The sequence below is a fragment of the Triticum aestivum genome, chromosome 2B (genome assembly GCF_018294505.1).
Source record: "Triticum aestivum cultivar Chinese Spring chromosome 2B, IWGSC CS RefSeq v2.1, whole genome shotgun sequence".
Taxonomy (NCBI): domain Eukaryota; kingdom Viridiplantae; phylum Streptophyta; class Magnoliopsida; order Poales; family Poaceae; genus Triticum; species Triticum aestivum.
In genome coordinates, this window is record NC_057798.1 from 806,836,402 (window position 1) to 806,862,802 (window position 26,401).

The following is a 26,401-nucleotide window of genomic DNA, read 5'->3' on the forward strand; positions in this document are numbered from 1 at the left end:
ATATCTTGTATTTGGTTGCAGGTTGTTCGAGAGAGACCATCTTCATTCTACACCTCCCACGGATTGATAAACCTTAGGTCATCCACTTGAGGGAAAATTGCGCTTGGAGGCCCAACACGAGTCTACAAGAATAAAGTTGCGTAGTAGACATCAAGCTCTTTTCTGGCGCCATTGCCGGGGAGGTGAGTGCATGAAGGTATATCTTTAGATCTTGCAATTGAATCTTTTAGTTTCTTATTTTATCACTAGTTTGGTTTATAAAAGAAAACTACATAAAAATGGAATTGAGGTTGCATCATATTATTGATCATCTTTATAATATCTTTCTTGAAAATGATGGATCGGAAAATTGTGCTCAATTGTTAGAAGAAGAAGTCAATAAAATGTTTGGCACAAAGTGTTTGAATGAGCATGATTGCAATGTTGTTAATATGAATTCTTTGAATATCCATGATGCTAATAATATGCAAAGTCATAAGCTTGCGGATGCTATGTTTGATGAAGATGATATTTTTTTGTCGCCCAAGTTTTGATGACAAAAATTATTATGATGAAAGCATGCCTCTTATTTATGATGATTATATTGATGAAAGTGGATTTGAAGAGGTCATGACTTTAATTAATGATGATTCCACTATGTTGGAAGAGGTTTCAATTGATTATGACAACAAAGTTCCTATCTATGATGATTATGGTGATGACATGTATGCTATAAAGAATAATCATAACCATAAAACTTGTCATCATGATTTTAATTTTCACTCTCATGATAGTTATTTTGTTGAGTTTGCTCCCACTACTATTCATGAGAATAAATTTGCTTATCTGGAGAGTAACAAAATTGCTATGCTTATGTGTCATGAAAAGAATGCTTTATGTGATGGTTATATTGTTGAATTTCTTCATGATGCCACTGAAAATTATTGTGAGGGAGGAATGTATGCTTGTACGAACTGCAACAATATGAAGTTTCCTCTCTATGTGTTGAAAATTTTGAACTTATGCTTGTTTTGCCTTCCTATGCTAGTTGATTCTTGTTCCCATAAGTTGTTTGCTCACAAAATCCCTATGCATAGGAAGTGGGTTAGGCTTAAATGTGCTTGCCCTGTGTTTCATGATGCTCTTGTTATGTTTCAATTCTTATCTTTTATGTGAGCATCATTGAATCATCATGCCTAGCTAAAAGGCAATAAAGAAAAGCGCTTGTTGGGAGACAACCCAACACTTTTACCTACTGTTTTTGTGTGTTCACATGATTGGGATACTGTAGTAATCATGTTTTATTGCTTTTGTTTCAATAAAGTGCCAAGTAAAGCCTTTGGTATAGTGTGGATGATAGTTGACTTGAATCTATGCAAAAACAGAAACTTTTGCACTTAGTCCAGATGATATTTGGACCTCGCTGAAGGCAAATTTCACCCTACCGCCAGAGGAGGATCCGAATAAGCCAGTTATAGAGCCATTGGTCAAGGCGTGTGCTCTTAAGAAGATGGCAGATCTATTCATGAGGTAGAAGAATGAGTTGAAATCAATGTTTGTCGACAAAGGGAAGACTCCATAAGTCACCGGCTTATTTGAGAAGATAAGAGGTCACTGGCCCGCATTTGTGGCCTACAAGACATCGGACAAGAGTAAGAAGATGTCAGAGGCAAACAAGATAAATGTTGCAAAGAAGCTGTATCACCATCGCACGGGGTTAGGTGGCTACCTCAAAGCCTGGCCATTGTGGGACAAAACTAAGAATGCTAATTGCTAAAGGGGTCGAACCAGAGACATTGAACTAGCCAGACCGTTCAAGGACTTGGTTCTTTGGGGTTGGGGGAACTTTGGACCCTGAAACAGGGAAGTGCGTTTGGACGGACGAGCAACTTGCAATACCCGTCAAGAAGTTTCAGAAGTATATTGCCGCAGTGCAGCAAGGGGCGTTCATTCCCGACAAAGAGAAGGACGAGCTGACTGAGGCCCTCAGGAATCCTGAGCACCCTAGACGAACACGAGGCACAACAGGCTCCGTTGCGTGGAAGGTTGGGTTTCCCGGCGCAGGCGATTACAAAACCCGGGGGAGGAAGAGGAGTCGTGAGCTGAGCAAAATGCAGAAGCTCAATGCAAGAGTACAAAAGCTATAGGAACAAGTTGAGAGCTAGCAAGCGGCCAGAGCTCCATCTCAGCGGCACAAAGCTACCCCAGAAGCTACCCCACCATTTCAGCGGAGAAGCAGCGTGGCTTCCACGAAGCTCGTTCAGCAAATTGACTTCACGTCTACTAGCTACCCCATGGATGCTATCACGGAGGCTCAACATTGCCAGCTTATGACAAAATGCAAGAACCTCACCTTGAAGGCGGCTGTCGGCTCCGTTGCACCTCCTCAACCCGACAGAACTTTTCACAGCCGTCTGATTCCACATGGCTATGCTGTTTTGATGGTGGGTGAAGTAATGGAGGGATTTGAGGAGCTCGAGCTTGACCACCCTACAGGTGAAGGGGAGATTTAGCTGCGTCTTGCTCTGAAGACTCCATGCGTGTCTATGGCGGAAGGAATACATCAAGCTTCCAAACTGGACGCCTCCGCCTCCTCCTCCTCCTCCGGCGAGTCAGGGCACTCCGCCTCCTCCTCCTCCTCCTCCTCCTCCGGCGAGTGATCAGGGCACTCCGCCTCCTTCTCCGACTGCTCCGGCGCGTGAGACCACTCTGCCTCCTCCTTTGCCTCCTCCAGCACGTCCAAGCAGTCCGCCTCCTCCTCCTCCTTGTCAGCAACGGTGAAAGATAGATGCCGCCGCTCCGGCTCCTCCGGCGTGTCGGAGCACTCCGCCTCCTTCTCCGCCTCGTAAGCAATGACGGAAGAGATACGCCGCCGCTCCGGCGGCTAGCAGTACAAGCAGAGGCGGGAGGTAATTCAGATACGGTCCATCTCTCAAGCCTCTAGAAAAGTTACCATATGAGAGGACCGAGAAGGAAAATGAGGACATCTGTCATGCCCAAGTGAGGGACCATTTTGCAAAGAAACCTCCATCTCCGAAGGAGATGATAGATCCGGTGAAAGTGAAGCGCACTATCGATTCCCTGAAGCGACCACCACTGCCTCTGCTGGATTCCAACTATTTCCGCGCTCTTCAAAGTACATATCAAGATGCGCGGCGGTCGCTCAACTACTTTCAGTGATAAAAGGTTAGCAGAACAAAGAAGTGGGAAAAAATTCCCCAGCTCGGCGAACAGGTGAACCAATCATGCCTCCCGCTCAAGCTGTCTAGCGATAACATCGCTAATCTGCCAGGGATGGTGCCCAGTACCAATCCTACTGATTACCTGAGCGATGATATGGTTTTTGGAACAATGGAGGTGAACAAATTCAGATACGAGTACGGGAAGCCTCTCGTCAAATCTAATCATCCTCCTCTAACAACGATGATGCAAAGATTCCATGAATGGTACATGGAAACCTGCATCGAGTCTGGGAAGGATACTTTGACGCTGAGAATTAAAGATGAGCACGAGCTCGTTGGAATGGATCAGTTGTCTGTTACATTTGACGAGTTATTCTAGATATACAATCAGAAGGCCCTCGATAAAACAATCTTGACTTGCTACTGTCTGTAAGTACTACTTATGTATTTAAGTCTCTATATATAGCTCAGCTCTTTCATTGCATGTATATATAATTATCCTCACTATATTATGCAGATTGAAGATCGTCGAATGCAGAAAAGCACAAATCTATGATATTGGGTTCATTAACCCAAATGTCATACATGAATGGACGGAAAAAAAGAATGTCACAGAAACCGAGGATAACTTGCTACAGTCGTTGCTCAAAAATCAAAACAAAGATAAATACTCTTTCCTTACAACTTCAAGTGAGTGTTACTGTCTTGTGAATATTCGGTTTCCCTTATTACTCTAGGTTACAGTAATGTAATTGATGAGTTAGGCATGCGTGCGCAGCTTTCAGTTTATTCTGCTAGGGATTAAGCATGAGCAGGGAGTAGTAACCGTCTTAAACTCGAGACAAAAAGATCCCCAGGAGTATGCGGACATGACTAAAATGCTCCAGAAGTAAGTTCAATCGATCATTATCGCACCATATTGGTAACTTTGTTCATTTCCTGATATGAAGTAATTATTTTCTTTATCTCGCAGTTTTTGGAAAGAGTTCACCGCAATAGCTCCGGGACTGCCGTGGGAGCTGCGATTTACACACCCGAAAGTAAGTACTACTAGCTAGTTCCGCGCATCTCCCATTGATTCTAGCTAGTTTCATCAATACCATCTATCATGCTTGATTATCAGTTTGATTGAACTCTATTTCTCGTAAAGTGCTTGTGGCAGGAAGGCGGGAATGATTTTTGTGGATACTACGTTTGCGAGTTCATCCGCCACTCGACGTGTGAGCGGGGCTACACTGAAAAACAAAATGAAGTGCGTAAGCAATAATATTCACAATTTTATTTTATTACCATCATTTGTGTTGAGTTTCATTCATATATACGTATTGACCCCCTTCTTTAAAGGGATAATTAGTTTGGTGCCCTTAGTTGTGTCTCACTCGACAGGTTTACCCCTCGTTTCCGAAAACACTTGTTGCTGCCCAAACCACTTTGCTCCTCTTATACTTTTGCCCTTTGACCGTTTGACCATCACTTCGAAAACTTCATAAAAAATCATACTAAATCAGAAAAATTCAAATAAGATATCAAAATGTTCAGAAAAGCATCACCTATATGTGCATGTCATTTGCATTCATGAAAAAAGTGTTGGTTAGTCCCCATCTCGGTTTTAGCTCATATGATCCTAGCATGAACAGTAGAATGTAAAAAAAATCAAAAAAATCTAAAAAAATTGGTGTCAAACTTTGACCAATGTTTTGAGCGCTTGCCAAGTTTCATAAGGAAATGACATATGTGGAAGTGGTGGTAAAAAATAAAATTTTGGAGCATTTATTTTTGTTTTTTTGCCACGACTTCCACGAATGTCATTCCCTTATGAAACTTGACAAGCACTGAAAACATTGGTCAAAGTTTGCCACCAATTTTTTTTTAGAATTTTTAGATTTTACTGTTCATGCTAAAATCATATGAGCTAAAACTGAGATGGGGACTGGCCAACACTTTTTTCATGAATGCAAATGACATGCACATATAGGTGATGCTTTTCTGAACATTTTGTTATCTTATTTGAATTTTTCTGAGTCAGTATGAATTTTTTATGAAGTTTTCAAAGTGATGGTCAAACGGTCAAAGGGCAAAAGCATAAGAGGAGCAAAGTGGTTTGTGCAGGAACAAGTGTTTTCGAATACTAGGGGTAAACCTGCTGAGTGTGACCCAACTAGTGGCATAAAATCAATTATCCCTTCTTTAAATTAGATCTGGCAGATGCCGGATGAACTCCTATCACATGATCGCATAGGAGCAATTCAAGAGGAATTGGCGGGATTCTTTCTTGACCACGTCATAAATAAAGCCGGAGAATACCATGTGGAATTTGAAATTAGATGTTAGGGATTCTAAGAGATCTTATATTGTATATATGTAGCTAGTAGCGTCGGATAGATATACGAAAACTTGTTGTTCAACCAATCTCTCGGAGAAAGAGAGGTCGATCACTTCTCTCTGTATATGTTCATGACGATCTTGTGTACTTAATGGTTCCTTCATCTGCTTACTAGCCAGCGTGTCGAGTTCTCTCTATACGTATAATAGCTAGCATCGACCAAGCATGGAGAAAGAGAGGACACTTTTCTCTATTAGCTACCTAACACAATATGAAACCCAAAAATTAACCCTCCAAAACCCTCTAACCCCCCCCCCCCCCCCCCCCCCCCCCCCCAATTAAAAAACCCCCAGCTCCTGAGCTGTTGACGCGTGGATGCCTTTTGCTCCCGGTTGATGTTATCAACCGGGACTAAAGGCCCTCCTGCCTAGGCTCCCCGCAGCGGCCAGGTTGAGCACCGGGACTAAAGATTTTGGGCTTTAGTCCCGGTTCCAGAACTGGGGCTAATGGGTCTCTGGAACCGGGACAAATGGGCCGTTTTCTATTAGTGTTCACTAGCTACGTATCCTTTTCCGGTAGATGGGCGAGTGAGTTGATTGCCGTCCTGTACTCTGTTGTACGCGTTCCATCCACATATAGGATATGAGAAGAGCAAATTACACATACTACAGAGTTGATTTTGCATAGAACACTTAATCTTCACCTTTGTTGCACAAAACACCACCAACTGACATAATCCATTACAGCTAGATCTAATCCATCATTTGAGTCCACTGACATAACCCCATATGGGTGGATCCCGATTGTAAGCGCACATGCGGCAAATAAAGCGGCCACATCAGCTGGTCAACATTCAAATTTAAAATTCAATGTTTTAAAAAACTCCACTAAATCATATATGTATCTCAGCATTAGAATCACATGTTTGGGAGGAATTGGCAGTTTGGTTTGTTCATTCAATTAAATTATTCAAAGTTCCATGTTTTAAAGAAAATACAAAGAAATCTAGTAAATCATATATTTATCATGTATTGATCTAGAAAAAATGGTTAATTTTGACCACTAATTTCGGTGGTACTGGTCGCTTTAGTCAGCACACTAGTGTGCCTATTTTTTTTTGACACATGGTACGTACAAGCGGGACTCACCCGTCAAATCATGTCAAAACGGAAATAAACGGTGGATTAAAGCTAGCTGCTACAGATTACACCAATAGGTGCCGTGCCGTTTTTTTGCAACGAACCCGAGTAATAGATGTTCTGTTCAAAATTGACCCCCACAATTGGTTGTTCGTGCAATTTCCTATAGGATACAGTTAAGAACAGGAGGGCACGAGGGAAGTGAAGCTGCTTTTCAACAACGATCACAATTATTTTGTTATGAAAATAATGAGAAATAGCTTCAACTTACTAGGGAGATAGGTTTCGGGGAAGTCCACTAGTTGGCTTACTGCGACCGGTCGTAGACCACCACCGCAGCCGTACATTGTACCTTGCGTAGGTCGTTGAATCTTCATCTTCGTGGGTCGTCGGTGAAAACCGGGTTCTGCCTAGTACTCGGCTGAGTCCTGAATGGTACTGAAACCTGAGTATGTGAAATAACCGCCTTTAAAGTTGACGACCGGGTCCTAACAAAATGTTGAAAATTGAACTTCTTATATCTGTCCAGATCTGGCTTTTCTTTTTATTTGCATGCACGCTTTGCGCCTGTGCCCTCTCCTTTGCGGCAGCACGCACCAACAGAAGTCTTGGTACCTAATATAAATGGTCGGTGTTTCAGACCGAAGTGCATAGCCTTTTTCTCGCATTTTTTTATCAGGGTTATACTTTACTAAGGTCGGCTTTGTTGGTCTCTATCTACTGGATCACCAAGTATCTACTTTACATTGTGTACGTAATCCATATTCCTGCACTCCAAGTTGTGCTTTCCGTTCTTCCAAACAGACTGGCCGGCTGGCAGTAATATACTTAGTACCCCAATTGAGCTTCTGGAAGGTCTACGACGACCATGAAGTTTCTTTCTTAGTCTGGGTTCAATCAAGAGCGACAGATAAACTACTAGCAGTAGCAGACATTATACAATTCGTTGATGCATGCTCATGTCGCTAATGGGCCACATTAGTCTGCTGTTAGTATCCAAAGATAGACAGAAAGGAGTCTTTCCTCTTAGTATAACTGAATTGATCGATCGAGCAAGTTTCCCGACAAGATCGAGCAGCAAATTGTAAAGGGGTATATATGGAGGCCTATATCGTTCGGACTTGAGATCTCCCAGCTCGATCCGGATTGGAAAACGAATTCACACAGAAGCGAAAGCAGCATATATGGAGGGACCTATACTTCATCTTCGGCTTACATATGCAGGCCATGGTCTCATTCGCTCCAATATGCAGGCCATGGTCTGGAAGGTGTGGGCGCTGTCCCTGTTAGACCTTTCAGCCTGAACATTGATAGTTGTGGATGACACTAGGAGAGTTGGGACAATTTTCGTTGGTTTATTTCTCACACAATGCCATTGCCAACCTGAGGGGTTGGGGATACATATTTATAGGCTGCTAGCCAGCCAAGGCATATGCTAAGATGCTGCTAAGATGCCAGTCTAAGATGCTAGTCTAAGATGCTAACTGACAGTCCTTGATGGTCAAGAACAGAACTCTATCCTAACAACCAGTCCTTGATGGTCCAGGACTTTATCCTCCTAACTGCCACAAGGACCATGTGCTGCAGCCCCACAAAGACCCTAGTACACAGACTTATCCATCATTCTCTCCCTAAGTCTTGTACGTCGTCTTGTGGGAGAGTTGAATCATCCCAATCCTGGAGCAAAGTTCGAGGAACTTGACCCTCCCAAGGGGCTTGGTGAGCAGGTCTGCGAGCTGATCCTTGGTGTTCATGTAGCTCGCCTCGATGCTCCCTTCTTCCACACAGCTGCGGATGAAGTGATACCTCAGTCGGATGTGCTTGCTCCGTTCGTGGAACACGGGGTTCTTTGCCAGGGCCAGGGCGGACTTGCTGTCCACCAAGAGCTGCACCGTTCTGGTGTCTTGAACGAGAAGATCACCAAGCAGTCGAGCAAGCCAGAGCGCCTGAGTGCAGGCGGTGGAGGCCGCTATGTACTCAGCCTCAGAGCTGGACAGGGCCACCACCTGCTGCTTGACTGATTGCCAGCTCACGAGACACTTGCCGAGGAAGAGGAGGATCCCGCTCGTGCTCTTGCTGGTGTCGATGTCGCCGGCGTGGTCGCTGTCGCTGTACCCGACGAAGTGTGCCGCCCCAGGACACCTAGGGTAGTGGAGGCCGTGATCGAGGGTCCCTGCTATGTAGCGGACGATCCTCTTCACTGCCTGCTAGTGTTCCGACGTTGGTCGCTCCATGAACCGACTGACATAGCCGACGGAGAATGCCAAGTCCGGCCGTGTGTGAGTGAGGTAGCGAAGGCTCCCCACAAGGCGTCGGTACTGCGTAGCATCCACTTCCTCCGTTGTGCTGTCGCGGCTCAGTTTCAGCCTCTCCTCCATCGGAGTGAGAGCTGGATGGCAGTCGGTGAGCCCAGCTAGCTCAACGATGCGCTTGGCGTAGGCGGACTGTCGAAGCACGATCCCGGAGTGGTCCTGGTGCACCTCAATCCCTAGATAAAAGGAGAGGAGCCCCAGGTCACTCATCTGTAACGTGGCCTTCATGTCTTCCTTGAACGCCGCCACCTCTGCATCTTTGGTGCCGGTGATCACCAGGTCGTCAACGTAGACGCCCACCAGCAGGGCATTTCCTCCACTCCCCCGTCGGTAGACGGCAGCCTCATGCGGGCTCTGCTCGAAACCCATCTTCTTCAGCGTGGAGTCCAGCTTGGCGTTCCACGCCCTGGGTGCCTGCCGCAGGCCATAGAGAGCCTTGCGCAGGCGGAGTACCTTGCCCTCCTGGCCGGGTATCGTAAAACCCGGTGGCTGATGCACGTAGACTTCCTCCTTCAAGTCGCCGTTGAGGAATGCCGACTTGACGTCCATGTGGTGGACACGCCAGCCCTCCTGGGCAGCCAGCACAAGGAGAAGTCGCACGGACTCCATCCATGCCACGGGAGCGAAAGCGTCGTCGAAGTCGACTCCTTGCTGCAAGAAGCCTCGGGCCACCAAGCGAGCCTTGTGCTTGATGATGGCGCCGGCTCCATCCCTCTTCAGCTTGAACACCCACTTAAGGGTGATTGCGCGGTGACCTCAAGGGAGATCAGCGAGCTCCCAGGTGCGGTTTTGTTCGACCGCATCCATCTCCAACTGCATCGCGGCGCGCCATGCCGCGTCTCTCTCGGCCTCTGCAAAGGACCGTGGTTCGCCGTCTTCACACACGAGCTGTAGCTGCGCCTCCAGGTCACGTGGCACCAGTCCCGGCACCGGCTGGTCGCCGAGCAGATTATCCATCGTACGGTAACGTAGCGGTTCGCCGTCATGCCACGCGTCGATACGCTCCTCGTCGTGAGTGAGCGGGGAAGCAAACTTCATCTGGTTGTGCTCTGCGTGAGCTGGTGCTGATGAAGACGAGCCCGGAGTGGTGACCGCCGGGGCTGGAGTATGCGGCGTCGCCGGTTGTGGTGTCGTCGGCGTAGCAGGCGCCGGAGTCGATGTAGTTTTGGGGGCCGGGGTAGACATGCCCGGCGAAGAGGAGCTGCTTGCTCCCCCAGCTTCCTTGAAGTGGGCGTACTCGACAATGAAGTCGTTATACGTCGGCGTCGAGCCGTCGTCCACCGCCTTGTCCCATTGCCACCCTCGCCCTTCGTTGAACACGACGTCTCGCGCTGTGCACACACGTTGTGTCTTTGGGTCGAGGATGCGGTAGGCCTTTGATCCCTCCGCGTAGCCGATGAAGACTCCCGGAGTGCTCCTGTCGTCGAGCTTGCCGATGTGGCCGAGCTCCTTGGCGAACGCAAGGCAGCCAAAGACCCGCAGATGAGAGACCGCCGGCTTCCGCCCATGCCAGGCCTCGTACGGAGTCCTGCCGTCGAGTGCCTTAGTAGGAGAGCGGTTGAGGATGTAGACGGCCGTTAGCACCGCCTCTCCCCAGAAGACAGCCGACATCCCTCTCTGCTTGAGGAGAGCCCGAGCCATCCCCACAACCGTCTGGTTGCGCCGCTCGATGACGCCGTTTTGCTGCGGGCTGTACGGCGCGGAGTAGTGGCGCTGGATGCCCTCATCGGCGCAGTACGGCGCGAATTCAGCCGCCGTTGTCAGTGCGCAACACGCGCAATTTGCGGCCGCTCTCCGCCTCCACACCAACCTGCGCGCGCCTGATGGCGTCCGCCGCTTCTCCCTTACTGCCGAGGATCATCACCCACATGTAGCGGGAGAGATCATCGACGAGCAGTAGGAAGTAGCGTCGACCTCCTGGTGTGGCTGGCGTCACCGGGCCGCACAGGTCTCCGTGCACGAGCTCCAGCTTCTCCTTGGCCCGAAAACTCGCCTGTTGGGGAAAGGGGAGTCGTCTCTGCTTCGTCAGCACGCAGATGTCGCAGAACTGCTCCACATGGTCGAGGCATGGCAGGCCTCGCACCATCTCCTTGGCACTTAGGCGCTTCAGGGCCTCAAAATGAAGGTGCCCAAAGCGCTCATGCCACTGCCACGCCTCGTCGTCCCGATGGACAGCGAGACAGACCGGTTGTGCCACCTGCACATCAAGGACGTAGAGTCGATTTTCACCTCTGGGTACCTTGGCGAGAAGGCGACGCTGGCGATCCCAGATGCGTAGGACCCCATGCTCAATCAGCACGCATGAGCCGTTCTCATCCAGCTGTCCCAAGCTGATGATGGAGTTCCTTAGCGCAGGGATGTAGTAGACACCGGTGAGCAGCCGGTGCTCTCCCGTCTTGGTGGTGAAGATGACGGAGCCGACGCCCTTTATCTCCACAGCGGAGGCATCCCCGAACTTGACGGAGCCTCGCGCATCGGAGTCGAGCTCGGCGAAGAATTCCCTTCGACCGGTCATGTGGTGGGTGGCGCCGGTGTCGAGGCACCACCCCGTAGTCTTGTCCTTCCCGGAGCCATCGCCGAGAAGAGCATGTGCCTTTGGCTCATCGAGGTGGATGAAAGCCTTTGCGACTGGAGTCGCTGAAGGTAGCTCAATGCTTGCATGCGCCATGAACAGAGTCGTCTCCTCCTCCTTCGCCTGTGCGACGTGACCCTGGCCTTGTCGTGGTTGCTGACACTCATTGGCCCAATGGCCAAACCGGCCACAGTTGTGGCAACTGTTGTCTTGTGTCGGCTTGGGCTTGCCAGCGGCGCCTCCGCGGGCGTCACCCTCGGCACGTCCTTGTGCCCTGCCCGGGGGGCCTCTTCGCTCCTTACGCTGCTTGCCACGCTTGCGGCCGCCCGTCGTGGAAGAAGGCTCCCCCTTCTTCCTGTCACCAAGGCTGGCATCCCATGGCTCCCGAGTTAGGAGCAGCTTCCTGCCGGTGGTGATGGGCCCCGAGGAAGGCTGTGGCTCGTCGGTGTCGACGACCTTGAGGCGACCTATCGCCTCCTCGATCATCATCGTGGAGAGGTCCAGCAAAGACTCGATCGACCGAGCCATCTGCTTGTACTTCTCGGGGATGCACCGAAAAAGCTTCTCGACAGCTCTCTCGTCGGTGTATGTGTCATCGCCAAACTTCACCAACTTCTGCAGCAGAGTGTTGAGACGGAGAGCAAAGTCATCAACGTCCTCACCTGGCTTGAAACCCAGGCTCTCCCACTCCTTACGGAGTGCCTGCAGGGTAGACTTGCGAGCACGATCGCTGCCGATGCGTGTCGCGGCGATGGCGTCCCAGGCCTCCTTGGCAGTCCACTTGTTGGAAAGCGAGAACTGCATCTCGGGCGGGACTGCGGCGATGAGGGCGTCCAGTGCTCGTCGATCCTCTAGGTGGTCGACGTTGCTGTCCTGGACTGCCTCCCACATGCGCCGCACCTGGAGCCTGACCTTCATGATCCCGGCCCACTCGACGTAGTTGGTTTTAGTGAGGGTAGGCCACCCAACACTGGAACCAACGTCCCTGACCACAGTCCGGACCTCGTAGAGGCCGCGGTCCTGGTCGTTGCAACCGCCGTCGCGGTGCGCGCCTCCACCTGGAGCGCGGGCGTACTCGGCTGCCCACTGCGCCGTCCGCTCCTGCGCCACTTTGGCGCGGTCTGCGTCGGTGCCGTCATCGGCAGTCGCGGAGCTGCTGGAGCTGCCGCGGAGTGCCTTGGCATCCGCCGTAGGCTCACGGGCTGCTTCTACTGCTGCTGCTGCTGCTTCTACCTCCGCCCTGGCTGCTTCTACCTCCGCTCTGGCTGCTGCCAGCTCCGCTGCAGCCAGCCTCGACACCCTTGCCGCCGCCGCAGCTGCTGCTACAGCCGCTCGCTCACGCTCCTCTACCACGGCGCGCTCGGCCTCCTGCCGGCGCCGCATGCTCGAGGTAGCCGTGTGCTGAGAGCAACCTGCAGACATGGCTCGCTGCAGGGGGGCTGTTGCGTGAAGAGGAGGCTGATGAAGACGAGCTGCTGCTCGACAGTCCGGAAGGAGGAAGGTAACCAGAGGCTGACGGAGCAGCTGCTGCTACCGACTTGGGCTGCTCACAGAAATGCTCAGGGTACAGGTTAGCCTGGCTCTGATACCACTTGTTAGACCTTTCAGCCTGAGCATTGATAGTTGTGGATGACACTAGGAGAGTTGGGACAATTTTCGTTGGTTTATTTCTCACACAATGCCATTGCCAACCTGAGGGGTTGGGGATACATATTTATAGGCTGCTAGCCAGCCAAGGCATATGCTAAGATGCTGCTAAGATGCCAGTCTAAGATGCTAGTCTAAGATGCTAGTCTAAGATGCTAACTGACAGTCCTTGATGGTCAAGAACAGAACTCTATCCTAACAGCCAGTCCTTGATGGTCCAGGACTTTATCCTCCTAACTGCCACAAGGACCATGTGCTGCAGCCCCACAAAGACCCTAGTACACAGACTTATCCATCAGTCCCAAGATGTAAATTCTTTGCTTGGCTAGTCATTCAAAACAGAATTTGGACGGCGGATAGGCTTCAACTTAGGGGATGGCCCAATTGCAACCGCTGCCCTCTCTGCAACCAAGTGCAGGAAACGACGGCTAACCTCCTTTTCAAGTGTCGGTTCTCTACGCGAGTCTGGAATGAGATATTCACTTGGATAGATCTCCACGTCAACACGGCGCCCTGGCATTGCTTCCACACGATCAAGGCATGGTGGGAAGGGGTCATCGGCCATGCGCATCAAAAGAAGGCTTTGTCCTCCCTGCTGCATATTGTTGGATGGGAGATTTTGAAAGAAAGAAATGCGCGTGTCTTTAGGAATAAAGCGGCCAGTGGCCATGGTAGTTCGTGCTATAAAGGAAGAAGCATCACTTTGGGCTATTGCGGGTGCCAAACATTTGGTAATGTAATGCCGTGAGAGTGATATTTATTTGTGTTGTGCCGCTTTGACGGTGTGTGTCTTACAAACTCTTCTTCTTAATCAATAAAATGGCAAATCTTTTGCCTTCAGCACATAGTTAATGCACATGCATCTATCTAGTGCGGTTACATGCATTGCATGCACGACTGCTGCCAGTAGAGTAAAATATGAGACCTCCATGCATGCATGTATGCAACTTATGAGACCTCCATGCAGCTTGGTATATGTATGAACGCATGTGCGCGTCTGATCACTCTCTTCGATGTGCTCATTGCCCATGGACCTACGTCAACTTGAGACCTACGTGCGTACACTATTTTTTAGCATTGCATGCATTACTGCCTTATGTATGGGAAGGAAATGAAGGACGAAGGAACCAAAATCTTCTTCTCTCCTCTGTTTTTTACCACCAGAAAGTACGTACTCCCTCCATTTCTTTTTAATCTGCATACAAAATCTGGTGAAAGGTTAAGTTTGACCAGCTTTATAGAAAAAATATCAACATTCACACTATGAAACCAATATTATTAGATGTATCATGAAATTAATTTTCATATCATTTAACTTTAGTATTGTCGATGTTGATATTTTCTTGATATAAATGTGGTTACGTAGTTTGACCTCAAACAAATCTTTTATGCGGAGTAAAATGTAACAATGGGACTGCATCAGCTACTGACCCTGACGTGTACAAAATGCTTCAATTCAAGGTATGATTCTGCCACTCATTTTTTTCATCTGACATGCAGACGGGTTAAATGAAATGGAAGAAAAAAAAACAGATGTTTTGGTGAAAATGAAAAATCAGTACATATGGTAAAGTTGCAGAGCCCGGTTATGGAAAAGGTTGCCGAGACGATACACCTGCATGGATCTCAGAGGCAGTGTTCGAATCCAGCCCAAGTGCTATTCTGTACTTAGAAGGAAACTTGGGGCCCAATATCCAAAGCCTGCCCCAAGTTTGTGGTATGATATACACCTTTTTTTTCAGTTCTTAGTTTGAGTTGTCTCAAAAAAAGTTCTTAGTTTGAATTGTTCACCCAGTCAATATTCTACACGGCATCCTATTCACGGTTTTTCCTCCTTTCCCCGCATAAAGTTGGTTAGATTTTATTCCCTCTCATGCCCGTTGTTCCACTCCGTCTCCGGCTGCCATCTTGTTGAGGAGAGAAGGATGGGACTTGAGGACACTCAGTTCTTTTGTACGATGTGTAGTTTCTTTTCAAGTAGGTCTTTGTTCGTGTTTCCAAGTAGAGATATAGAGCCCGTGGCGCCACCGCGACAATAGAACAAGTTCCTCCGGCCTCATTCCCACCGTGTCGATATTCGTTCAAATGCTGATAGTAGGCTTGTGAGGGCAATCCCTTTGATCTAGGCAGCCCGATATATTGCGTAAGGAGTATGGTTCTTTCCGATGCTTTATTCAAAAAGGTGGTGGCGATGTCAGTGCCGATAATTCCTCTTCCTAAGGGTTTCTTGGTCCAGTCATACTCTATTGGTGAATGGAGACATGTTCGAAGTGTTGATCCTCTAAGTATGTCCTTGCAGTTTTACGCTACTCAAAATTCTGTCCATTTAGTGGTAGTGTCTAAATTACAAGTTTTGGTTTATCCATTGATGCATGTGGAAGAGCATAGCTAAAAAAATTCCTTGAGGGGAGGGGTGTTGTGACGGTATTTCTATTAAACACTTTTACAGTTGAATATTTTAGTTACGTATTCCGAATCATAAACTAGAAACCACTATCAGGATATTTCTAAGGTCATACGCATTAGTCTTCACAAATCTTTTAATCATACAAACAAAGATATTTACACTATTTTTATGTGAGTATCACAAGTTAATCCATGAGAAACGTGAAATTTTCTGTTTTTATTATTTCCCCACATTTATTGGATTGAATATAAATAATTTTGCATACATATTTGCAATGTATCGATAAAAAAATGACTATATAACTTTTATTACAAACATGAATCAAATTTTGCATGCACATTTGCAATGATCAGCATTACGAATGTATCATCAAAACTATTTTTCGTATTTAATATTATTTGCAACGATCAACTATGAAAAAGTTAACAATGATTGTTGTAAAAATGAATTATAAATAAGCGTAAGAGTTTAGTATAAACCATTGGCACATGCCCCTTATATGTTTCTTCATAGACAAGTCAGCGATTTCATATTCAACGACAACCGAGTTCTTTCTAGCCGTAACAAGGACTACACCAACACAGAAGAACTTACACCTTAATTGATAAATCCCGGAGACACGCACATACATGAGTAGGAGGCACAGAGGGAGCTGGATCGATCCCTCATGCTAGCTTAGAAAATGCACTTGTAGGACAAAATGGCGCTCGCTTGTTGAAGGACTAGCACAACTCACGGGACAACACACCAAGAAGATGGCCATGGGAGCATATTGCTCCCGTTATATCTATACCGTTTTTTTTCTGATACAAGTTTAAAGGTTACATGAGTATATATAGTAGATAAAACTAACTAGTAATAATCCTACTCAGGTGACTAGTTAGAAATCTATACAAAGAAATGCATCAAGCCGTGTCTTACTCCAACACTGACCCCGATAAACACGGCATCATCAATTCATAGCTTGGATAATCTTCTTTGCCTCTCCAAGAACATCTCTGGATCCAAACCCTTGGTTAGGATGTCCTCTAGCTTATCTTTGGTTCAAGAGTAGTTGACATCTATCTTACCTTATTATATGCAATCCTTTATGTACTGATATATCATATCAATGTGCTTGCTCCTTTCATGTTGCACTGGATCCTCACATAGAAATGTTGTAGAGTTGTTGTCGACATTGAGCACCACTTGTTCCAGTTCTCGATCCAACAGATCATAGTGTAGCCTCTGTAGCCACACACTTTGACAAACTACGATGGCAGCTGCAATATACTCTCCTTCATCTGAAGTCGATGCCACAACTACCTGATTTTATGATAGCCTTTACTATGCTTTCACCATATATTCTCCTTCATTATAAGTGGAGTAGTTTCAGCATTTCCTTCTTCTTTGTCGCATAGACACAACCGAAGTTTGTTGTCCCTTTAACATATCTGAGTATATTCTTTACAACTGTCGTATGTTCCATAGTGGGTGCTTTTATGAAGTGACTCACGATCTGAACAGAATATGCCAAGTGCAGTCTTGTGTTCACAAGACACCTAAACCATCCGACTACACTTCTATATTTTGTTGCATCAACCGTAGGTGCTTTACATTTCTTGCTCAATTTTGGATGAGGTTCCTTTGGAGCATCAATTGGATTGAAATCTTCCACACCACATCTTTCTAGAATATTCCTTATGTATGCTTCCTAACATAGCGTGCATCCCTCCATTTTTTCCTTGATCCAAAGGTAGTAACTCAATAGCCCTAGGTCATCCATCTTGGCGCTTGTGGTTTGAAATTTGCAGTGACCTCTCTATCTACACCACTTATAAATAGATTGTCCACATATATACCAACTAGTAGACGATCCCTTCATTGACCTTGCTTGTACATAGTATGCTCTAGTGGGGTTTTCTCAAATCCAAGAAAAATCAATGTCTGATCAAGTTTGATGTTCCATGCCTGAGGGTCTTGCCATAACCCGTACAAGACTTTGTGCAGCTTCAGTATCTTGTGTTCTTCATCTTTGATGAATTCTAGTGGTTGGTTCACATAAACATCTCCTCCTAACTCCCCGTTCAAAAACACGTCTTTTACATCTATCCGATGTGTCTTCCATGATTCCTGAACCACAAACACTAGTACAGGACACCCTCATTAGCAGTGTTCCAGTCTTCTCCTTCCACCTTGTCGCTGCCGCAGCAGCTCAAAAATTTCCCCACCCCAAACCCTCGCAGCCTCGACCCTCCATGCCGTCGCCGGCACCGGTGCTACCGGAGGAGCTTCTCGAGGAGATCTTCCTCCGCCTTCCTCCGGACGAGCCCGAGAAGCTTGTGTGCACCTCCCTTGACAACAAGCTTTGGCTCTGCCTCCTCTTCGGTGCTCAATTCCGCAGTCGCTACCTTGAGCTCCTTCAAGCTCCGCCCATGCCTGGCTTCCTTTATTCCCGCAGTTGGAACTCCCGCCCTTCCCATATTCCCGACTTTGTCCTCACCATGAAATTCTTCTTTTGATAGGTGGACCGTGCTTTGTTCCTCATCTTGAGTATGTTGTGTACAACTATGAAAAACCCCTGTCTTGGTCCCAGACGCACTTCACTTCAAGCTTTGTAACTTTGCTAGTAATTAATCATGTAGTAGGAATTCTCAAGTACGACATGGGCACTAATTGCTTATCACTGATTGATGTGGCGCTTGCGGGGTCTGCCATTGCCAAATATGATATCCCTGTGATGATTGAGGATGTCGGTTTTGGGTTTGCACATGTGGACAGATTAATCCTCAAACTGTCGTCAAGGCAGATGGGTTCTGATAGAGTTGCATCATAGACTTTGTGCAGTCATCAATATCGACAACATTCTTCCCATTCAAAATCCAAAGGAAGTACTTAGGCTGATTGGATCTGTGGAAGGCATTGATATCGTTTTTGAGACAATAGATCTTGGCATCTACAAGATTATTCTCAAATCACTACAGTGGAAGAGGCTGTGCGAGAGACGTGAATACTGTGCTTTGATTCCGTACATGAGAGTCTACCATCCGCTAGGTACATATATCTTCTTTCTTGTCATTTTTTATTTGTGAGTTGGGTGTAACACTGTTTGAATCAGATTGGAAGTCATATTTCGATTGTTCAGCCGTGAGAAAACTTTGTGTGCTATGTAGCACTAGAACTTTACAGCTAATTATGTTTATCACTACCTAACTGGCAATTTTGTATATTATCATGCCATTTTTTTCCAATCACACTTACAAATCTATGTTTGCAGAAAGGGAGGAAATGTGACACTCATATGCGGCTCACTGACGACGTAGGGTTGAATATGGTTAAGGGCAGGCTGCCACTTTCATCAACAAGAAAGATGACCAGACCACTTGGAGTTGGATGTGACATGGGTCTTGTGATCAATTTTGTTGGTATTCAGTAGCTGCTGTAGTGGTGCATGTTTCTCATGGTGTTGTTGGGTTTTGGTAGTATGCTTGATAATTTCCCCATGTTGGCATGCGTATGCGGGTGAATGAATTATCTTGTAATGAATCTCTAGTTTGTTGCTACAGTAGCAACAACCATGACCTCCTTTGTTGAATTTGCTTGAGATTGCATATTTTGGTTAGTTTACTATTTTAAAAACTGTACAGTTAGCTCTCCTAGCTTTTGTCCAGTTTCCAAATTCATCTCCCAGAAGGGCGTAACATTGCTTAGTTTTTCTATGCCGGCTCGCACATCTCAGTTAATCTTGTGAATTCAGTTATTGCTACATGTCAAGTGCTGATGTCACCACAATTCGGTTAGGGAACTACGTACATGATGTTAGGTCAGTGAGTGCGAAGGCTACAATTATCATTGCTATAACCAAGCTCTATTTCGCTGGTGCTTCTCAATTGTGTCACAACTTTTTCTCCCATCATGCAACGATCAATATGCAGCTCACCATCTCTAAATGCTTTCTCTCTATATACTCCTTTTAGATGAGTTAATTGCATGGAGGTACCATAATTGGGGCTGTACTTGCAGATTGCTACCAAGTCTGGTAATTTTCGCCTGTCAGTGCCAACTTCGGGGCTAGCCATTACAAAATGATCTAAACCGTGTGTTTATACATATTGACACCGGCACTAACCGGCCGGGCCCACCCGTCAAGTGCCTCGCTGCCAATCAACGCGTGGCTGCGCGCTGACAAGGACGAGTATGTCTTGGTTGCTCTTAGCTAGGTTCCATCGATCCGGTTCGTCCAGCCGTCCCTCGAACCATAGGTCTCCCGAGCGGCTATGGCGTCGGCGACTCCAGCAGGCGCCAGCGAGGGCGTCGACGGCGGGGAGACCTCCAGTGCTTAGGTAGTGGCGCGGCGGGTGTAATCTACGGCGATGACATCGGCGACCACTCCAGCTCTACGTACTCCACCGAGGACGACGATCTTTCGGAGCCGGCGTTGTCCGTGGAGCAGCGGCTGCAGATGGCGCAGATTTGGGTGGCCAACCCAATCAGCAGCCAAGATTGGACGCATCGAATCGGCGGCGTGCTGTAAGTTATCCTAATCTTCCCTCCTCTGCTTTCTGCAATTTGGGATTAGGGTTTGTTCCTCCAAAATGAAGTGTTGTCCAAACTACGATTAGGTTTCAGGAATCATTGTTATTTTAACTGAAATTGTGCATTAGGCATAGGGCTGGGCTTAGGTTAACTGAAAGTGTACTAATTAGTTACGATTTTACTTTGATTTTTTTGTGTTCTGTTAACTGAAAGTGTACTGATTAGTTCAGATATTACTTTGATTTCATCTAAGCAATTTCTTGAGCATCAAAACTAATAAGTAATTAAAGTGCCCTAGCCAATTTCAGCTAACCAATTAAAGTATCCTAGCCAATTAGTTCAGATGCTACTTTAATTAGGCACAGGGCTGAGGTTAATCCTTGTGTTACTTTAATTGTTTTATTTTGCGCATCAAAATTTGCTAGTGTACTCTCAAATTGGCTAGGTTACTCTACAACTTCCCCTCCAAAGTTTCTTGAGCATAGGGCTGGGCTTACTGTTAACTGAAATTGTAAACTTAATTGATTTATGTTCTGTTAAGACATAATCTGGGTTTTTACGGAGTACTCTACATTGTGTTTATTTTGTAGTTTGCTAGTGCGACGAGGTTTATTGAAAAAGATTTTTTTGTGTGTGTGAAAAGAAATTCCAAAACAATAGATATATCTTCTGTGAAATTTCACAGATTCTTGCAATTTGCAGATGTATAATCACAACGTGTCTGAACAAGAAGTATATAAAGAGAAGTTTAGTATTGATATATGTCCTGATTTTCTTCACAAATCGTTCCACTGTTGTGGTGTATCTGATGCATATATTTGACTAAACCCAAGACAAGTATTTCGAAATAGATGGAGTAACAATTTTCCAAAATAAACTTGACACGTGGCAAGGGTGCTCCACTTGCAGACGACCAATGCTAGCACAATATTTAACAACAAAGCTTGACCGTCTGAGGCATCGTTTGCCAAGGCAAACGTCAGATCTTTCCTCCTCCACACAAAAAGCCCCTTCTCCTTCCGTTGGTGCCGCCGCTGGTACACCCCATCTCCGATGGCCTTTGGGCCATGTAGGTGAGGAGGATCTCGACCCCCCACCGGTGGGAGGGATCCCGTTCTCGTTCTTGTTAGATTCATCGTCTTGATTGGGGTTGTGTGCCGGCGGCGATGTCCCTTAGTAAGAATAATGTCTCCCACATTCTATCCCCGTCATGATGGTGCATCTAGCATCATCGGAGGCCATGTGGAGGTGCCATTGTCATCGTCTAGCATCGTCCCTCCCTTTCCTCTCTTGCACCTGGGTGCCATCGTCTCGCTGCCTCCCCCATCGTCTCGCTTCACCTTTGTTTGGACTATCTATCTGTCCTGGTAAAACTATCTTCTCTATAGGTATAAGCCTGAATTTGTGCTCTCTTTTGGTAGACTCGGTATGTAATAGTGAATCACGTCGACCTTTGTCTAAATGCATGGAACTTGGTACCGAGTTATCTGAATTGCTGCCCAGGATTCAGTTCGTACTTTATTTACCGAGTATAGTATATAATGAAAGGAAGTTGAGGACCTTTTGGACTGAAGCCTTTTGTTGTTTGCTGGACCAATTGCTATGTACTGAATGCGAATGTATTGATGCAATACTTGTTCGAAATATGCCCTAGAAGCACTAATAAATTGGTTATTATCATATTTCCCTGTTCATGATAATCGTTTATTATCCATGCTACAATTGTATTGACCGGAAACTCAAATGCATATATATGTGTGGATACATAGACAACAACATGTCCCTAGTAAGCCTCTACCGGACTAGCTTGTTGATCAAAGATGGCTATGGTTTCCTAGTCATAGACATGAGTTGTCATTTGGTGACGGGGTCACATCATTAGGAGAATGATGTGATGGAAAAGACCCAAACTACAAACGTAGCATATGATCATATCAAGTTTATTGCTATCGTTTTCTACATGTCAAGTATATGTTCCTATGATCATGAGATCATGCAACTCACTGACACCGGAGGAATACCTTGTGTGTACCAAATGTCGCAACGTAACTAGGTGACTAGAAGGTGCTCTACATGTATCTCTGATGGTGTATGTTGAGTTGGCATGGATCAAGACTGGGATTTGTCAATCCGTATGATGGAGAGGTATCTCTGGGCTTGCAAGCATTGTGACTAATGGGTTAGCCACGGGATCTTGTATTAAGGAATGAGTAAAGAGACTTGCCGGTAATGAGATTGAACTAGGTGTGGAGATACCGACGATCGAATCTCGGGCAAGTAACATATCGATGGACAAAGGGAACTATAGACGGGATTAGCTGAATCCTTGGCATCATGGTTCAACCGATGAAAGATCTTCGTGGAATATGTAGGAGCCAATATGGGCATCCAGGTTCCGCTATTGGTTATTGACCAGAGAGGTGTCTCGGTCATGTCTACATTACTCTTGAACCTGTAGGGTCCGCACGCTTAACGTTCGGTGACGCTAGAGTAGTATTGGAATATTCATGTTGGTGACCGAATGTTGTTCGGAGTCCCGGATGAGACCAAGGACGTCACGCGGAGCTCCAGAATGATCCAGAGGTAAATATTTATATATGGGAAGTCATATTTTGGCTGCCGGTAAAGTTTCGGGCATTATCGGTATTGTACCGGGAGTGCCGAAAGGGGTCCGGGGGTCCACCGGGGGTTCCACCTGCCCCGAGAGCCACATGGGCTGTAGGCGGTGCGCCTTTGCCTATATGGTCCAAGGGCACCAGTCCTAAGGGGCCCATGCGCCAAGAGAGAGGATAAAGGAAGACTCCTAAGGGTGGAAGGCACCCTGCGAGGTACCTCGGGAAGGGAGGATTCCTTCCTAGGCCTAGCCGCACCACCTACCTTGGAGGAGGGGCCAAGGCTGCGCCCCAACACTCCTCTTTGCGTCCTATAAATCCCACACCCCGGTGGCAGCCGTACCTCTCCCAAAACCCCGTTTTCTCCTCTGATTGGTTCCGGCAGCGTTTGGCGAAGCCCTGCCGGAATTGCACCACCACCATCTCCACCACGTTGTCATGCTGGTTGAGATCCCATCTACTTCTCCTCTCTTTCTTTCTAGATCAAGAAGGAGGAGACGTCATCGAGCCACATGTGTGTTGAACACAGAGGTGTGTCCGTTCGGCGCTAGATCGGATTGGATTGCGAAGATGTTCGACTACATCAACCGCGTTTCTTAACGCTTCCGCTTAGCAATCTACAACGGTATGTAGATCGAATCTCTCCTCTCGTAGATGTCCATCTCCTAGATTGATCTTGGTGAGCGTAGGAATTTTTTTGTTTCTCATGCAACATTCCCTAACAGTGGCTTCATGAGCTAGGTCTATGCGTAGACGACATCACGAGTAGAACACAAAGGAGTTTGTGGGCGTTGATATTCAGATTCGTTCCTTCCTTGGTCTTTTCTTGATTCGGCGGTATTGTGGGATGAAGTGGCCCGGACCAACTTTACATGTCCACGTACATGAGACCGGTTCCATTGAATGACATGTGACTTTGTTCCATAAAGATAGCTGGCGGGTGTCTTTCTCTCACACCTTAGTTGAATCGGATTCGACAAAGGCGGTCCTTGTAGAAGGTTAAATAGCAACTTGCATATAACCATTGTGGCTTTGCATAGGTAAGAATCGTTCTTGCTAGATACCCATAGCATCCACGTAAAACATGCAACAAGAACTACAGGACGTCTAACTTGTTTTTGCAAGGTATGTAGTGATTTGATAGGGCCAAAGACATGATGAGCTATATTTGATGTATGAGATGTTCATGTTTTGTAATAATTTATCACGACTTGCATGTCGATGAATACGGCAACCAGCAGGAGCCATAGGGTTGTCTTTAATTATTGTATGACCTGCGTGTCAATCATTAAGCGCTATTTAATGCTTTACTTTATCGCTAAGCAGTAGCAATAATTGTAGAAGCATTGTTGGCGTGACAACCCCGATGGCAACACAATGATGGAGAGCATGATGACGGAGATCATGCTGTAATGCCGGTGACGATGGAGATCATGCCGGTGCTTTGGAGATGGACATCAAAAGCACAAGTTGATGGCCATATAATGTCACTTACATTTTGCATGTGATGTTAATCCTTTATGCATCTTATTTTGCTTAGGACGACGGTAGCATTATAAGCTTATCCCTAACTAAAATTTCAAGACAAAATTGTGCTCTCCCCAAGTGTGCACCGTCGCGAAAGTTCGTCGTTTCGAAGCACCATGTGATGACCGGGTGTGATAGACTCTACGTTCACATACAACGGGTGCAAGCCAGTTCTTCACATGTGGGACACTTGGGTTAAACTTGAAGAGCCTAGCATGTACAGACATGGCCTCGGAACACAAGAGGCCGAAAGGTCAAACACGAGTCATATAGTAGATATGATCAACATAGAGAAGTTCATCATAGAAACCACCTCATCTCATGTGATGATCGGATTTGGGTTTGTGAATTTGGATCGTGTTACACTCCGACAACCAGAGGGATGTTGATTTGAGTTGGAGTTCTTAGGTAATATGATTAATTAAACTCATTATCATGAAGAATTGTCTAAATTGTCTTTGCAAATTATGTTGTAGATCAATAGCTTGCGTTGTAGCTCCCTGTTTTAATACATTCCTAGAGAAAGACTAAGTTGAAAGATATTGTAAGCAATTATGCGGACTAGGGCCGTAGTCTGAGGATTGTCCTCACATCTGCGCAGAAGGCTTATGTCCTTGATGCACTGCTCGGTGTGCCAACCCCTCTAGCGTCGTCTGTGGATGTTGTGAACATCTAGCAGACACGTTCTGATGACTACTAGATAGTTTAGTGTGCCATGCTTTACGGCCTAGAATCGGGGCTCCAAAGGCGTTTGAACGCCATGGAAGATATGAGATGTTATAAGAGCTGGAATTGGTATTTCAGGCTCATGCTCGTGTTGAGAGGTATGAGACCTATGACGAGTTCTTTGCCTACAAGATGGAGGAGAATAGCTCAGCCAGTAAGCATGTGCTTAGAATCTCTGGGTGCTACAATCGCTTGAATCAAGTGAGAGATAATCTTCCAGATAAGATAGTGATTGACAGAGTTCTCCAGTCTCTATCACCAAGCTACTAGAGCTTCGTGATGAACTATAACATGCCAGGGATGGAGATGATCCCGGAGCTGTTCACGGTGCTTAAGGCCGCAAAGGTAGAAATCAAGAAGGAGCATCAAGCTTTGAGTGGGAAGAAGATCAATACCCCAAGACGAAGTTTGTTCCTCAACAAGAGAAGTATGATCCTAGTTCTTTCTAGGGGGCACAAGCTCAAGATGAACTTCCACTAGAAGACCACAAGCAAAAAGGCAAGGACAAGCTTCAAGAGGAGATTGATGCCTTTGAAGAAGCTCCCAAGGCCTTGGTCAAGTGGGTTCAAAAGACTACATCAAGTTCTACTTCATCAAGTACGACTACAACTCCAAGGATTCCCATCAAGTTGATGTGGATCCCAAAGAAGAAGAACTAGGAAGTTCTTGAGGGTGACTCCGCCAACATACTTCACTCATATTATCTTGGCAAGGACAAGTGCAAACAACTTTCACATCTTGCACTAGTTCAAGGAGTCACAAACCCTCTTGTTGGTAAGACAAGGGACAAGGTAACTTAATGCTTTCATGGACATCATCTTTCATGGACATCCTTGTTTGTTCCTTGCGGGACTAACCCGTGCAGGTATTGAAAGCACAACTCACTCCAATGGATTGCTCCAAATAATCTACATCAACATTGAGCATCCACATCTTCAACATCTACATGAAGTCATCATCAACAAAACCCAAGGTTAGTTCATCCCTCTTAGGGGGGATATCAAATCTATTGGAAGCTTTACTCTAAGAATTGAGCTAAAGCAACTCTAATGGTGTGAACACAACAATGCTTTATGTAAAAGTGGTAACCCCACTTGTGCTTAAACGATAAATATGACCTATGATCAAATGTTCTCATTTGACTCCTAATTCAATATACTCATACATAGATGACCTAGTCATCGCCAATTGCTTGATAGATGCTAGAGTGTTTGTCCATGTTTTGCCACATATTTCATTTGCCATTTTATTGTGTGAGCATGTTGATTGCATATTTTCCCCATTCGAGGACATCCATTTGTAGCTTTGATTGTTTGGCTCTTTTTTTCTTTTGCCAAATGGATGGACAAGAATTCCTAAGAACTTCCTCTAGCTATTTATGCTTTTCTCGTCTCAAACTCTATTCATGCTACATCACAAAGTCTGATCAAGTCAGATTCGAACACTCTGTGTGAGGAGCA